Source organism: Tasmannia lanceolata, unplaced genomic scaffold (genome assembly GCF_043159265.1).
Source record: "Tasmannia lanceolata isolate RefF3 unplaced genomic scaffold, GAP_Taslan_0.1 ptg000018l, whole genome shotgun sequence".
NCBI lineage: Eukaryota > Viridiplantae > Streptophyta > Magnoliopsida > Canellales > Winteraceae > Tasmannia > Tasmannia lanceolata.
The window spans coordinates 23,655,063-23,668,963 of NW_027518695.1; positions in this window are offsets into that span (position 1 = coordinate 23,655,063).

Genomic DNA, 13,901 nt, shown 5'->3' on the forward strand with positions numbered 1-13,901 from the left:
GCATCGATCTCCTGGTGGATAATACAGCTGGTCATGCTTTGCTATCCTTTATGGATGGGTTTTCCGGATATAATCAGATCAAGATGGCCCCTGAGGACATGATAAAAACTGCGTTCACCACTCCATGGGGAACATATTGCTACAAAGTGATGCCGTTTGGGCTGAAGAATGCAGGGGCAACCTATCAAAGGGCGGCTACCACCTTATTGCATGACATGATTCACAAAGAGGTCGAAGTTTACGTCGATGACATGATTGTTAAATCTAAGACTCGACCAGAGCATGCCGTGGTCCTGAGGAAGTTCTTTGAAAGGATCCGGAAGTATAAGCTTCGCTTGAACCCGAGCAAGTGTGTTTTTGGGGTTACTTCAGGGAAGTTGTTGGGATTCATGGTCAGCGAAAGAGGGATCGAGGTAGATCCTCAAAAGATCAAAGCAATCCAAGAGATGGAGCCACCGAGGACCGAGAGGCAGATCCGTGGTTTCCTGGGAAAGGTTCAGTACCTCAGAAGGTTCATAAATCAGTTGACAATGACGTGCGAACCCATCTTCAAGCTGCTGAAGAAAAATTCTCCAAAGAAGTGGAATGATGAGTGTCAGGAAGCATTTGAGAAAGTCAAGCAGTGTCTAACTTTGCCTCCTGTCCTGTCACCAGTTATTCCAGACCAGCCACTGTTGCTGTACCTATCTGTCACTGACACAGCTATGGGTTGCATGTTAGCCCAGCAAGACCCTGAGTCGAAGAAAGAAAAGCCTATCTACTACATCAGCAAGAAGATGCTGGAGTACGAAATCAAATATTCTATCTTGGAAAAGACTTGTCTGGCACTGGTTTGGGCAACTCAGAGGCTTAGGCATTACCTATTATCGAACAAGGTTCTCTTACTCTCACGGATGGATCCGTTGAAGTACTTGTTCGAGAAGCCCGCCCTCACCGGGAGAACATCCAGATGGTTGCTGCTATTGTCTGAATTTGGTATTGCCTATGTAACCCAGAAATCAGTTAAAGGGCGTGTGATAGCTGAGCAGTTGGCTGATGCGCCTGTAGATGAGAATGCAGTTCTGACAGCAGATTTTCCTGATGAAGAGATCATGGCTATAGAAGATGAGGTCCCAAGTACCAGATGGTTGATGTATTTCGATGGTGCTGTGAACAACCGAGGTCAAGGGGTTGGGGCAGTGTTGATATCTCCGAAGAAAGAGTACATCCCCGTATCCATCAAATTGCAGTTCAAGTGTACCAACAATGAGGCCGAATATGAAGCGTGCATTGCTGGTCTCGAAGCAGCCTTAGCTTTGCATATTCAAGAGATAGATGTTTTTGGGGACTCAATCTTGATCATTTGTCAGATCAATGGTCAATGGAAAACAAAGGAGGATAGATTGATCCCGTATCACACGCATCTGGATTCCCTGGTCAAGAGATTCAAGAATGTTACATTCACTCATCTGTCGAGGACAAGAAATCATTTCGCGGAATCTTTGGCTACACTGGCCTCAATGTTAGATATCTCTGCATCAATGGAAGTTCAGCCTCTAGCAGTGCGGTTACAATGGGCTCCAGCGCATGTGAACGCTATAGAGATAGCAGCTCGATGTCCAGATGGAAAGCCATGGTACACTGATATAAAGAATCTCATTCTAGGCCAAGGGCACCCCCCTGAAGCATCAGGAAAAGAGCGGAGGTCTCTCCAGAAGTTGGCGGCTAACTTCATTATCTGCGGCAATGAGCTCTTCAGGAGGTCATTTGATGGAATCCAGCTTCTTTGCGTAGATGAAGATCGAGCAGCTAATCTCGTAGAACAGACGCATGAAGGAGTCTGTGGGCCTCACATGAACGGGAAGATGCTGTCGAGAAAGATCCTAAGACTCGGGTACTACTGGCCAACCATGGAAGCTGACTGCTTTGCGTTCGTGAAGAAGTGTCATAAATGAGGTTTATGCCAACCTCATTCATGTGCCGCCTTCTGAGTTACATTCTCTGACTTCGCCGTGGCCGTTTTCAGTCTGGGGAATCGATATTATCGGAAAGGTGTTTCCGAAATCTTCAAGTGGGCATGAGTACATCCTAGTAGCCATCGATTACTTCACTAAGTGGATCGAAGCCGCATCGTTTGCATCGCTGACTTTAGCCTCAATTGCCAAATTCATCCGAACAAATATCATCTGCAGATATGGGGTACCGCATGAGCTGATCTCAGACAATGGATCGCACTTCAAGAAAGAAGTGGTACGCCTATGTGAGGAGTTCAAGATTAAGCATCACAAGTCCTCACCATACAGACCCCAGACAAATGGAGCCGTCGAAGCTGCAAACAAGAACATCAAAACCATCATCAGCAAGATGACAGAGACGTACAGGGACTGGTCAAATAAGCTACCATATGCTTTGTGGGCTTACAGAACGTCGATCAGGGCCTCTACGGGAGCTACGCCATATTCACTAGTGTATGGGATGGAAGCGGTCCTACCAGTTGAGCTGAGAATTCCTTCGTTAAGGGTAATGATGGAAGCTGGTTTGCCAGAATCAGAATGGGCAAGGGCCCGGTATCAGGAGTTGCAGATGATTGATGGGAAGAGGCTCAGAGCTCTGTATCATGTCCAAGGGTATCAGCGTCGAATTGAGAAAGCCTTTAACAAGAAGGTGAAGATCAGAGATCTCCAGAAAGGTGACCTCGTTTTGAAATCCTACAGGGCACCGGTCCATGATCCCCGAGGGAAGTTCAGACCAAACTGGTCGGGTCCTTACATTGTCGATGAAGTCCTGCCTGGAAAAGCCGTCAGACTCCTTGATCAAAATGGTGAAAAACTAACAGAACCCACAAACCTTGATCAACTTAAAAAGCATTATGCCTAAGACACCAGGAGGCCGTCCTTGGTCGATCTGAGCTTCAAATCCAAAAATCCAATTGAAAAACAAAAGAGAAAAGTCAAAGACCGTTTGCAAACCCTTTGAGCCAATAAGCAAAATCAAAATTTCTTTGTCACCCTCAAACCAGGGGCATCTTTTATGACTTACGCCATAAAAGATGCAAAGCCTGAACTACGCCATGACCTGATCCCTTTCCACAGGGTACGTAGGCAACTTGACAACGTCGGGTTCGGTCAAATCTTTCAAAAGGTTGAAAAGAAAAAAAAAACAAAAGAGAGAACTTTCAAAAAGAAAAAAAAAGAAGTCAAATCAAAACAATCTCAACCCAAAGTCCCCAATGGGCGAACTACGCGGACATGATCCTCACTCTTTGGAGGTACGTAGGCTATCTGGAAGGGTCCAGATTCGGTCCAGTCAATGCAAACACCCTGATCCAGTTCTTTCAAACCCTAACCCACCTAGAAGTCCTCCTGGTGTGATAAGGCAAAGGTTTGCGGAGAAACAGAAAAAGAAAAAATAATAATGGAGTCTTAGACCTGTTAGACTGAAAACCCGAAAGGGCGGTCTAGGCAAAAGTTAGGGTCATTCGCCCGCTAAGTTGAAAACCCGAAAGGGCGGCTTAGGCAAAAATCAGGGTGCGGAGCCTGCTGGACGGAAAACCTGCAAGGGCAGGCAGTCCAGGCAAAAATTAAGGCAAGCGGTCCGCCAGATTGAAAACCCAAAAGGGCAGTCTGGTCATGGCGGTCACTTCTCGTAAAGGACTAAATTTCAGAAGCTAGCAAGACTTTCATACCTGTATCGGCATCACTTCAAGGTCTGAATAGTGCCGGCAAGGCTTCCTTTGATATTCCTCTAAGCTAGGGGTTAAAACCGAGCAACCCAAAGGGTATAATAACCATGACTAAATACCAGAAAGAGGCGGAATCACCTTAAAACGCGGTATTCAAAGAGTTCCGAGAGTGGTAAGCTGTACCCTCTTAAAATAATTATCAAATTAAGAAGCAGATTCGGTCTTTCCTGAAAGTCAGTCTTGTAACTCGGTTGTGTACTCACCAAAAGTCCTTCGTCAAGCAGTTGTCAAGGTCATTCTTGTCAAGTCAAAGTCATGTACTCAGTCGGGTCAGGTGTGTCCCAAAATGACCTGTTTGGGTCCAGTATCCTTTCAAACGTTGGGGTAACAGGTGGTCGCATCTCCAGAAGGCGAAATGACATATACATGGTCTAGAAGCGCGGCAAGCTCTCAGGCCCATTTGAAATTTCTGCAGCAGGCAGGAGGTTGAAGATGTGTCAGGCAGAATCAGTCTGCTTGGAAGTTGAAAACCATTGCAACCTGAAGTTCTGACAGTTGGTAGAAAATTGAAAGTGTTTCAGACAAAATCAGTCTCTTGTGCATTTTGAAAGCCTTTGAGGCCCGGAGCCCTGCTATTGGCATAAAAGTGGTAGACCTTTCGGCAAGAGTCAGTCTCTTGTACCTTCAAAATCTTTGTAATCCAAGTTTCATAAAAGAAAGCTTGAATCTGTTTGAGTTTTGTTAAGACTCCTGAACTGGAAGCGAAATTATACTAGGGGCATCTTTTATGTCCTGATGAAAGTCAGACCATAAAAGATACCCAGCATGCATTGATGTTTGAGATATCAGCTTTAACAAATCAAGATTTGAGAAACTTGAACACGTCTTTCAAATCAAATTTTCAAATTGGGAATGATCCTGATCATTCCGCCCTGTTGATCTGTCAAGATGCTGTCTTCTCGGATCCTAAATTCAGGTTTGATCATGATGCTGTCTAATCATTCCGCTGTATTCAACTGTCAAGATGCTGTCTTCTCAGATCCCAGTTTAGGTTTGATCATGATGCTGTCTAATCATTCCGATGTATTCAACTGTCAAGATGCTGTCTTCTCAGATCCCAATTTAGGTTTGATCATGATGCTGTCTAATCATTCCGCTGTATTCAACTGTCAAGATGCTGTCTTCTCAGATCCCAATTCAGGTTTGATCATGATGCTGTCTAATCATTCCGCTGTGTTCATCTGTCAAGATGCGGTCTTCTCAGGTCCCAATTCAGGTTTGATCATGATGATGTCTAATCATTCCGCTTTGTTGATCTGATCAAGATGCTGTCTTCTCAGATTCTAAATTCAGGTTTGATCATGATGCTGTCTAATCATTCCGCTTTGTCGATCTGTCAAGATGATGTCTTCTCAGATCCCAGTTTAGGTTTGATCATGATGCTGTCTAATCATTCCGCTTTGTCGATCTGTCAAGATGATGTCTTCTCAGATCCCAGTTTAGGTTTGATCATGATGCTGTCTAATCATTCCGCTCTGTTCATCTGTCAAGATGCTGTCTTCTCAGATCCCAATTTAGGTTTGATCATGATGCTGTCTAATCATTCCGCTCTGTTCATCTGTCAAGATGCTGTCTTCTCAGATTCTAAATTCAGGTTTGATCATGATGACTATCTAATCATTCCGCGTTGTAATCTCCAAATCCCTGAGTGGCTTAATTAGAGGCTGTCTAATCATCCCATTCTGCAATTTGTGAGAGTCTGTCTCACTATCCCTTGAGAGTCCATCTCAGTTTTCTTTTCGAGAATCTGTCTCGTCAATTATCTTATTATTTCTTTCTTGATTGATCCGATGAGAATCTGTCTCGTCAATCAACCTTGTTATCCTCTTGCATCCCTTCCGTTCGAAATCTTGGGCCAGTCAAAATGTGCTGTCTGTTCGGCTTCGGCATTCGCGCGACCAGCGCCCTCTGCCAAAGAGGGGCAGCTGTAGACACCCCATTTTGACAGGGCCCTAAACCCGTGTATTCGAATGAAATCCCGGGGTCAGGCGGAAAATAAATGGAATTAATCCGAGCCTAACCCGATTGGCAGTTGAAAATCTCAACCCGAATTTCATTAATCAACCCGAGTCGCATCCCAACCCGTGTCTCGAGCTCGGGCCGGGCGTAGTTTAAAGAAATATAAAAAAAGAAGAAGAGGGAGGATGAATTAGCAAGGCCTGGGTGTGCCAATACTGGCTTACCATAGGCAAATCAAAAAAATAAAAAATAAAATAAAATTTTATTATTATTTTATTCCGCCCCCCTTTTCTATCCGAGCCCCCCCCCCCCCCCCCCCCCCGTAAAGATAAGAGTAGTTAAAATACACTAGATGGGGCTGTCTAGAGCAAAAAGGGGGGGGGCCAAGCATGTCATTCTCCAAAATAGGGGTTTGGGCAAAGAGGAAATCAACCCATCTTTAAGGGTATTCTTGGATGTTCACATTGCTTGCTTGAGAAGCAATAATTCTAAGCCATAGGATCAACAAGGAAAATGTGTGGGTAGGATGAGATGAGAAAGAGATTTTCTAGGGTTTGTAAAGGCAAAGGAGAGGATCAAGGGTTGAGGATAACCAAGAAAAAGGATGCCACATAGATGGCTAAGATTAGACTTAGGGTTGTAACCCTAAGTATAAAACAAGGGGGAGTTCTTGCATGAGAAGAGGGGAGAACTCATCCATTTTCAAAGAAAAAACAAAGAAAAAAGAAAGAGAGGAGGAGCTGCTGCCACCGCCACCTTCCTCCCCCTCCGGCCGAAATCCGGCAAAGCCCAAGCCAACCACCACTCTCTCCACCTCCACCAAGCCTACCACCACTATCAGCCAGCACAAAGCCCATTTCAAAAAAAAGAAGAAAAAAAGAAAAGAAAAAAAAACACCATCTTCTCCGGCAAGCAACCTCCCCATCTTCCTCCTCCATTCCTTTCTACCACCACCATCAAACCATCAAAACCCATTTCGAAGAGAACCAAAACCCACCACCTTCCTCCTCCATCTTCCCCTTTCTCTGCAACCTCCACCGCCGGCAAGCTCTCCCGTCCATATCACCATCGTTTCCAACCATCAAAACCCCATTAAAAAAAAAAAATCCATTCCTTCATCCCAACTCCTTATCTTCTCCGGCCAGCACCCCCGGAATCCGATCACCCAAACCCACGGCCGCTACTTCCCAAACCGCCACCCACAGCCACCACCTCCTCCTCCATCTTTCACTCTTTCTGTAACCCCCACCGACAGCCACCATCTCCACCCCAAACCCAAAACCGAAAACCCATTTCTACATTTCAAAAATTCGGCGCCACCACCACCGTCCTCTACCTTCATCTCCACCACCATCAGCCACCCACCACCGCACCTCCTCCTCCATCTTTCCCTCTTTCTGCAACCCCCACCGACAGCCACCATCTCCACCCCAAATACAAAACCGAAACCCATTTTTCCACCACCTCCTCCACAGCCACCCAGCCACAACCGCTCCCCATTAGAACCCACTTCACAGCCACCCACCGCCAGCCACAACCGCACCCCATCCCAAACCCACTTCGCCGCCGCCCGCCTCCAAACCGCAACCGCACGCCACCCAAACCCATCTCCGGCCACCAACCCACCGAAATCCAAGCCACCATCTCCCTCATTCTATCCCCTCCATTTTCCACCTTCAAACCCCTCTCCACCCCCATCTCTACCCAAAACCCATCTCCAAACCCACTTCGAAAAATTAAAAAAAAACCGAAATCCACCCAACGCCACCTCGTCTGTTCATCTCCCACTTCATCCTCTCTACTCTTACTCCCCTCGAAACCCACTTCATTTCCTCCATTGATTCCAAGAAACCTCATCTCCAGCCACCATTTCTCCGACCCTCCTCGTCGGTCGCCGGCAAAACCCATCCTCGGCCATCTCCGATCGACCACCGCCTCCATCTCCACACAGCCACCACCTCCCACCCGCCAGCCACCTCCCTCTCCGATCACCTCCCCAAACCCCTTTTCTGTTTTAAGCCACCACCGCACTCCCTTCTCTGCTTTTGCGATATTTATCGCAAAAGAGAAAGAAAAGAGAGAGAGAGAGAGAGAGAGAGAGAGAGAGAGAGAAGGAGTCCCTCTCCGGCGGCCTTGCCGGATTTCGGCCGAACCTCCACCGCCGCCCTCATCTCTTCCCCTCCTCCCATCTCCCACCTCCGCCACCTTCTTCTATCCCCATCTCACCTTTACCCCATCTTTGCCGTCATTTATACCCCCCCAAAACCCAGTTACAAAATTCATTTTTCAAAACGGAGAGAGAGGGAGTAAGAGGGATCCGTCATATTCTTCGGCATCTTCTCGCCGGTGCCGAATCTCCTACCTGCAAACCCTTGGGATCATTCGGCTCCGGAGCTTCATCCGTTCTCACCAAGGGCTAAGATCTGAGGCATTAGAATTGCAAGGTTTCGAATCATCGTCTCTAATCGTCGCCAACCGCATTTCGTCAACTCATGTAATCTTCTCAGATTATGATCTAAATAGAAATTGTATTTACTATGAAGGCCCATTTGGATACGTTTATGGTGTATTTGGGTTTGGAATTGAGCTGTGAACACAAAGTGATTAGACCCACCAGCTCCTGTTGAGGGGAGACAAAGGAGTAAAATGCTGGATCTGTGTGTTTCTGATCACTTGTTTACAAGGCCCATTTGGAAATCCAAGTATTCGATCCAAATTCAAATTGCAACATAAAAGGGCTATGAACGTGAGAAATCGAAATCAAAATTCTTTCGGTAACCGAATGGACCCTAATGATGATAAGTCTGTGATTTGCTTTAAGGCCATCAATTTGGGTTGCTTGTATTAAAATGAAATTACAAAATTTTTTTTAGAGGTAAGTCCCCCTGTTTGATCTTTATCTCTGAATTCTGTCCCTTTCTTGGTTGATTTTTGTTATCTTCTCATCTATTTGGTTATGAGTACCGACCGTATTCTAAAGCGTGATTTGAGTCTTGATTTTGTTTGCCCAAATGTTTGTGATCTTGAATTGTCGTTATCTTTTATGAGAAATAGTGTCATGATGATCATATGGCATCAATTGGATTTGTCTGATATATATTTTTATTTCATTTTTGAATTAATTAACTGGCTGCCCATGTCTAAATGTTAGTTGTTTTGTGGTTTTGGGAGAACACCCTACTCGGCTTGACAGCATACCCCTACCCTTAGGGTATTGGGTTGCACATTTGTTGCACCCTAGGGCTAGGTAGCTGTCCGGCCCGGCTGGGTGTTTTACCTTTGCCAAATATGCACAGGGTCTCTTTTTCCTTATTACTTGTGAGCTTTATCTTGGTTTGATAGTCCACTAGCATAGGAATCCGTCCTTAGTCTAGAGAGTCAGTCCTCTTGTTCAGGAATCCAGTCCTATCATCATAGGGGTTAGGATTCTGTCTATCCCCTCATCAAGTCGTGTAATTTTATCCGCTCCTGCAAGGGATAGGATGATGTCCAACCCTTGCAGAATCGTGATTCTGTTCATTTCCCCCGTAGAGTATAGGATGCTGTCCAACCTTTGCGGGATGTCAGGAGTCTGTCCTCCCCTTGTGATGATAGGATTCTGTCCTCTTGTGTCAAAAACATCAAAAACATCTGAAAAATCAAAAAATTTCAAAAATCTTGAGTCATTAGGAGTAGTCAGGCCCGAACTACGGATGGCTTGATCCCTAGCTGAGGGGTACGTAGGCAGCTCAGGCGTGCTGCCGGCATCCTGAGTGCAGTCACCATCTTTGTAAATATTTCTCACAACTTTCACAATTTTCACAACTTCAAAACCTTCCAAAACTACAAAATTTCTTCAAAATGACCTTGCAAATCGGTTTCAAAAGATCTTCCCATAGAGTTAGGAGTCAGTCCTAGACTTTTGGGGTGTCTTAGAGTTAGGAGTCTGTCCTGATCTTGTGGATTTGTCATGTCTGGTCGTGTGAGTGTCCCTAGAGTTAGGAGGCCTCAGGTCGTGGTCGGTTAGACACTTAGTCGAGCCGATGGCTAGACTAGGACGCGCTTAGAGAGCCCATGGTTTTCCTTAGGACGCACAGCCTAGTCACACATAGGGTGTAGGGTCCACTTGCATTACTTAGGGCATATAGGGAGTCCTAAAAATTACCATTCACTCGAACTTAAGTAATGGCGCAAGAAGCTTTAAAAACTAGTCAGGTCTAGTTGATCGAGTCTAGGATAGCAGTCCTAGAAGGTTAGGCATTGTAGTTTAGCATAGGTCGCCGAACTACGTTGGCTCTGATTCTTCCCGAGGCCGGGATACGTAGTGCAGCTAAGATGGATGGCCATCTTGGTCCGAGTCAATTATCGCATTAGAGTTTAGAGTTTGTCGTGTGGAGTCGTGTTGTGTTGTATGTTTTGCTGTGTTTTCTTACTTTCATGTACAGATCCTATACTTTTAGTTGTAGCATGCATGTGTTTGTCCACCAGAACATAGACACCAATTAGGCATGACACTCATAACCTAGCCATTCTTAGGTGTCATATCTTTCATTTCTTTTTGTATGTGCTTTTATTCATCTCCGAGATATGCATGATTAGCTAGACGTTATCTCGGAGATATTCGTTCCCATTTTACATGATTTTTACCCAAAACTCTTCAAAGTTAATAATAAATGGCATAAGAGACCAGGTGCTCGCACTTGGGCGAATTGGGGGCGCCTAACCCCTTCCCCATTCGTCATCAGGCACGGACCTTTTATATCTCTGGTTATCTGTTGCGACAGAGCACAGCATGGGATCCAGGGCCTACTTCCTTGGATGGCGACTCTTTCTTTGTTTAAGGTGCGTCTCGAATCTGGGCTGGTCCCCGAATCGAGAGGTATCTCACTTGACATCGCCGCTCATGCTGTGAGGGGCACTCTTTCGAGAGTTCCTTGGTGGAGCTCTCCTTCACGTGGATGATCTTGAGACTTGCGTGGGGGCACGTCCCCCGGCCTCTCTCGGATTGGGTTCCACAGCAGCTCCTTTGTTGCTTCTTTTTCTCCCCTCTATTTTCCAGTGTTTGTGGTGACCCCACTTTCAAAATGAAAATAAGGAAGAGGAAAGTACGGAATGAGGGCCAATGTTTAGTGAAAATACGGATGACAGGCACCTTTTAAAACAAGAACCAAAAAAGGGCTAAGCTTCAAAATTGGGTGGGAAAAAGACCCCAATACCCTTCTGACACCATCAGATCTAAGGTGAACTCCTTGGAAGTTGGTCCTTCTGAAATGATGTCAATCATCCTCGTATGTTGGTCCATTCTGCTTGCAGATTCATTCTTCTTGTATCTGTATTGTGCCGGTGGCGTATCTACATTATACCGGTGGCATATAGTATTCATTTTCGGTGGCACACGTTTATGTACTGTTGGCGTACATTTGTTGTAACTATTTGTATTGTCCTTCGTAGCGTACCGGTGGCGTATATACTTTGTACCGGTGGCATACCTAATTGAAAGGGCGCCATCATTATGAAGCGCCATTCCAGAAGGCGGTAAAATCGAACCGTCACATTAATTCAATTTATTTGTGCCTTGGGTTCTTCTCTCCCATCCCATTTGAACCGTCCCCAACTCTCTTCTCAAAACAATGGCGGAAGACCTCGATCTTTCTACACCAGGGCTCTTTGAGGCTTTAATAGTGGACGTGGACTCCTTCCTGAGGCTGAACTCCCAGCCCCCTCCTCCGGTGACCGAGAAGAAGCCGGAGGAAGGTTCCTAGAAATCTCGCGCTCCATCCCCGGATAATTGCGAGATGTACTGCAAGAAGCGCCTCCGAGCCTTTGCTGGAGAATTCCAACGATCGGTGAGATGCACGAAGACTCTGGATCTAGAATTCGCCACCAAGTTCCTCCAACTGGGGGATGAGGTGTGTGACCTCCAGATGAAGGTCGCGCTCCTGGAGGAAGAGAACGCGGTTCCGAAGGCCCGGCATGAAGGCTCGTCGGTGGGTGCTGGTCCTTCACAGGTGGAGGTTCCTCCCGAGGCACACCTTGCCGAGTGATTTCCTTCACCCGGATCTCCTTATCGAGGAGGCAAGAAGTCCTTCTCTGCAATTCTTCCCTAAGGATTCTGATCTCGTTGTCAAGGAGGCGAGAAGTCCTTCTCTGCAATTCTTCCCTAAGGATCCGAAAACACCTTTTTGCCAGTTGTATAAGAGTCTCAGTCACTACACTATCAACCAACTATTTTCTGTATACTTTTTTTTTCATAGAATTTGGCGTTGAAGCCCCACTATGTAATTAAGCCCAACTATATATGATTGATTAACATAACAAATGTTAAATTGTTATGTTCATGTTGTCTAAGCCCAATCCATCTGATATGAACTTGTGGTTACATCACAAATAAAGCATCTGATACAAAATGTCCATGATTATTCACTGACTAATTACTGGGTAAAACAACCAATCCGGACTCAATTCCTGGATTACAGGTGGAATGGTATCAAAAGATATTGATAAACTGAGTAAATTTCATAAATGGTACGCCACCGGCTATGTTGTACGCCACCGGAATGTATTGTACGGCATCGGAATATACGGTAGAGATGATATGAAAGAGTTCGAATGAATAAAATGATGGATAACACTAAAAGACGCCACCGGAATATAATGTACGCCGCCGTTCTATCGGTTCAATTCACAATCAAACGAACCAAAAGAATTTGATGTTATTAATGGCGGCCAAATAGCGTAACGCTGGAGTAAATATATTGTACCGGTGGCGTACCTATCTGGGTTCAAAGGGAAATTTGAAATGCAAACCAAACCAGGTGTCCAAAAAAGCGTCGCCGTTCTATCAGTTCAATTCACAATCAAACGAACCAAAAGAATCCTCATGCAGTGCGCCAACGGATGTTATTGATGACGTCCACATGTAGTAACGCTGGCGTAAATTTTTCGTACCGGTGGCATACCTATCTAGAAGTAATGAATTGATTGGAAAGGGCAGCATCATTATGAAGCGTCGTTCCAGGAGGCGGTAAACCCCGAACCGTCGCCAACTTATTATAAAGTAAAATAAAATGTAAGTTGGGTTCTTCTCTCCCATCCCACTCGAATCGTCTGCAACCACTGCAATTTCCTTCTTCGGACAATGGTTATAGAACCATCCGAAAGAAATTACGACCTCTCCTTCCCGCCAGGATTCCCATTAGTTGATGTGGAGGCTTTACTAGACAGTAAATACCTCCACTAGTACATTGGACCACCAGTGGCGAAGAGGACACGCTCGTTGAGACCTATCATCGAGGAACCCAGTGGAAATCCCCCTCCCCCCCCCCCTCGCCATCGTCCCCCTCCCCCTCCCCCTCGCCACCATCCCCGTCCCCCTCCTCCTCCTCTGATGACCAAGGTCGCCACCCTTGAGAATGGCTCCCAGGTTTGTCCCAAGGTGGAGGACTATTAGATTGTATATGAACTTTTTATAAAAAATGAATTTTTGGTTGTTTAATTTTTTAATCCATATATATATAAATATTAACTTTTTGGTACATGACTGTTATTCCATGTGTGTTGGTATAACGATAGAGATGTGTGTGGCGAATTATTCCATGAGTGTTACGATTGCAGAAATAAATTGGGTAAATTTCATGAGTGTATGTGTATAAATTCCCACGGTGACAAATAAAAAACGCCAGTGCTATATAAAAAACGCCGGCGCTTGTAGACACCCCATTTTGACCAAGCCCTTTTAAGTTTTGTTTTAAATAATTACCCTAATAAACTAGTGTTCTGAGGTCCCAAAGTGCACCCTAGGCTAGCTTAGGGTCCCACCAAGGTCCCTGTAAAATTTTGCCAAGATCCGTGCATGTTTGCCTAGCAAACGAGCTAAAGACAGTGTCATGGTGCAAGTTTGGAAGGGGGGGGTGAAATACGTCATTTCCCATGTAAAAGAGGGCACTCTTGGCAATTTTATGTTGCTTCCTTCACAAGCAATCTTTTATGGCCATTGGATCAAATCAAAGAGTTTTGATTAAGAGAGAGAAGAGAAGTTTCTTGCCCCCGTTTTGTACTTGGACCCCCCCTGTTAGTTAGAAATTTTTGAAAACTGCTCATTAGGGGGTTGTCCAAGAGAAGTTTGGGGGGCCGAATATATCATTTCCCCTAAAAGGGAAGGAATATATCATTTTCTTATTCACCCCTCTCCTTGCCTAGAGCCAGCCCCTTGTAGTGAAAGAGTAGTCATAGTTGCACCCAA